A 3,979-nucleotide genomic window follows, 5' to 3' on the forward strand; every position below is an offset into this window, starting at 1 on the left:
CCCACACACACACACACACAAACACAAACACACACACACACACAAACACACACATACACACACACACACACACACACATATGAATTCACGCAAGTATTGCACATAGGCACACACATGCCTGTGTATATATGCATAATCTCAATCATGCTTTATCTGGAAGATTACAATATCCTATTAGAAGAAGAAAAAAGGCGTCGGATGTATGCATGCAGAGAACAGTTATTGATAAACAAAAGCAAAAAGAAATATGAAAAAAGATTAATTATCGAAAGGCCGTTGACAGCATACTACGTACATGGAGGTTATAGATATTGTAGAGATATTGTACTTAAACAGATCAGCCCTTATAAATGAGATATTTTATGAAATGTGTTATGAAAAAAAAAACAAACAATATTATAACATCGCAAGACAAGGAGAAAGAAATAAGAATTCTCCCTGTCACTATAAAATGAAGAATTTATCAGAGGTCTCCTTGTCTCTATTATGCATCCATTAACACATTTTCTGAATGAAATCATTAATCGCTGGTTGTAAATGCCACAGATAACTATAAAATATCTCTTCCATATAGAATATTTAAACCAATAGAAGTATTCAACCAACAATAATTTTACTGAAAAAAATTGAAAAATTCTGAGTGTGAGAGAGATCACTTCACCTGGTAGCAGTAGCATTTGCTTCACATAGCATGTTATCATCAGAAAAGAAAAGTAGAAGACATTACATAATGTAGATCTTGATCATTTTAAAATGATGGGATAATTACATCTGGAACTAGTTGTATAATGAAACTTCTCGATCATGGCTAACAACCTGCGAAAACTTTCTACCTTTGAGATACTAAATTACGAACGTGTATAGATAAATTTGACAAATTTACTTTTGAATATATAAAAAACTACAACAAAGGAGAAAGTTAGAATTAAAGATTATTGAAGAGTCAGATATTGATGAAGGGTATTGGTATACTGTTTGGAAGAATAACCATAGAATAAATAATTGAAATGACGTTGAATGATGAAACTGGATGCAGAGATGACTTGGACTAGCCCGAATTCAAATCCCACCAATATCAATTTTATGCTTCACCTTTCCAGATTTTCAGAGTGGCTGAAAGAATTAAGTACGGGTGTCAATTTCATCGTCTACAACCTTCGCCAATATTCGGTGGAGTTTAAGAACTGCCAAAATTGATCGTTATATAATATATCAGTCTTCATAAATTTGAAAACCTGTGTAGGTTAAATCTAAGTTTTATTCTTCGGAAATCAATAGAGTACTCATCAAGACCTAGGCTCGATTCAACTCATTGAAGTCCTGAGTTTGATAGGATGTTTTAACATTCAGACCTGTGGAAAGAAACTATTCTCTGAGACATTCCCTAACGCGTCTATAATTATCAGGCTATTAAATCGGTGGCTCGGCAAAATTGTTAGATTGTCGTTTCAAATGCGTTTGCAGCATTTAGTCAAGAGATTTTTATATTCTCATTTTCCGGCATATTTTTCTCACACGTTAGAAGCACGTGTATTTTTGGTTTCGTATTTTGGTATGCATTCAACCTAATAATGAAAGCAATACTATCAGTATCCTTCTCCATATTATTGTAATAATAATGATAATAATAATGATAATGATGATGATGATAAAATAATGGACAAGCAGCTTGCTTCCCAACCACATGATTACAGGTTCAGTTCCACTGCATGCGCATCGGAAAAGTATCGCCTACTATAATCTCGAGTTGACCAAAGCCTTGTGAGTGGATTTGGTATATAGAAACTGAAAGAAGCCCGTCGTATATATATTTATGCCTCTGTGTGTATGTGTGTGTGTGTGTATGTGTGTGTGTGTGTTTGTGTGTGTCTGTGTTTATCGATCACAGCCAGTTGAAAACCGGTGTTGGCGTGTTTACGTCTCCGTAGCTCAGCGTTTCGGTAAAATAAAAGATAGAATAAGTACTAGTTCTTTAAAAAAATAAGTCCCGCGGTCCATTGTTCGACTAAAACTTCCCAAGGTGGTTCCCCTGCATGACCGCAGTAAAATGACTGACACGAGTTAAAGATAAGATATAAAAGATAAACATACCTGGAAAAGATTGAAAAGTAGAACCTGAAAAAAAAAAAAGAAAGAAATTGCACGAACGAAGGCAATGAAGAGACTAACTGTTGTAGACTGGGAGAACTAACAACCAAGTTCGAGAAATATATCGGAGGAATTTGAATTGACATGAAACTAGAACATGCTCAGAAAACTCTTCTGTTGACGAACGCAAACGTTTTGAGATTGGAGCTTGGAAATTAAGTGTCGCCGAAAGAGGAGCCGTGAGACATTTGACAACATGTTGTTGCCCATTCTCATGGAATTAATCGGAACAAGTAAAGTCGAGAGTTCTGAGACGAATAATAATAATAATAATAATAATAATAATAATAATAATAATAATAGTAGTAGTAGTAGTAGTAGTAATAGTAGTAGTAGTAGTAGTAGTAGTAGTAGTAGTAGTAGTAGTAGTAGTAGTAGTAGTAGTAATAATAATAATAATAATAATAATAATAATAATAATAATAATAATAATAATGATAATAAAAGTAATAATAATAATAGAACTCGAGTAGAAACAAGCTTACAGATACCTCGGAATAAATGAGGGTATGAAATGAGGGTATGAAATAGAAGATCAGCAGTGTTACAGGAGAGTTCGAGCAGTCCTAAAATCCGAGTTAAAAAAACCTAGCAAGGAGTTAACCATAAATTCTTGAGAAGTTCCAGTTGTTATTTCTAGTTTCAAAGCCTGACATCTTTATCTACCCAGAGCTCAAGGACGTGGAGGCTTGATCCAGTTTGAAATCTCCTACAAAATCACCACTACTGAATTAGCGAAATATCTTGAAACATCTAACGGCTGGATGCTAAAGATCGTTGGAAACCATAAGAGACTTATGAAGGAGAGCAAGCAATTTTGAAATGTGTTGATGTATAATACCCAAGTTGAAAAGCATGGTGGAAGAGCATCAACTGCAGTTGCAAAGAAGGTTACATCAATAGCAAAGCAAAAGGCGTTTGAACAATTGGCTGACAGGTGGGAACAAAGACCTTTGTATGGCAAATATGTGGATCGTAGCAAACAAGCTGATAAAGACCAGAAGCACACCTATCAGTGGCTAACGAGCTCAAGGCTAAAAAAAGAGAGTCAAGACTTTATCTTTGCAGCCCAAGTTCAGAGCTTATTGGCCGGAACTATCAGGCTAATGTGATGAAAAATGGCATTGACCCAAAGTTCTGATACTGCGACAATGGGATGAAAACAGTAGACCACCTAATCTCAAGATGTAAGGTTTTAGCACCTGTAGACTTCAGCAGAGTCGATAAAATAAGTACCAACTGAGCAGTGAGGTAAATGCTAATCTAGCAGAAAGGAAAATTATTGTCGTTACGAAGAAGCATTATAATTTTGTCTTTGTCTGTCTGTGTGTGTGAATAGGTATACATACTAAAAAAACAAATGAGACATACATGAGTATAATAGCAACGGTAAATGAATTATAAATTTCACCTTTATTTGAACGTAATTAGTCTTTATTTGAACGTAATTATTCAAAATTACGACCGATTTTAATTTTTTGACCTTCTCACTGTAAAATTTAAAGAATTGATTTGAATACGCAACAACTCGAAACTCGGAGTAAACATCTATAACAACACCAGTTCTTCCACTTTGGCAGAGGACCAGCAGTTTGTGATGGAAGGGTGAAGTTGAATACATCGACCTTACAACTCGAACCTAACTTATTTTTCGACCCCCAAGAAAGGAAAAGCAAATTCGACCTAGGCACAATTACAGCTTAGAGCAAACACGGACATGTCGCCAAACATTTTCTCTAGCACGTTAAAGATTCTACTGTTGCCGACGCTATCAATATGGGCGGTATAATAAAATCAATTTTATTTATGGAAGATTTATATTTTCGTTCGT

This window comes from Octopus bimaculoides, chromosome 7 (genome assembly GCF_001194135.2).
Source record: "Octopus bimaculoides isolate UCB-OBI-ISO-001 chromosome 7, ASM119413v2, whole genome shotgun sequence".
Classification (NCBI taxonomy): Eukaryota; Metazoa; Mollusca; class Cephalopoda; order Octopoda; family Octopodidae; genus Octopus; species Octopus bimaculoides.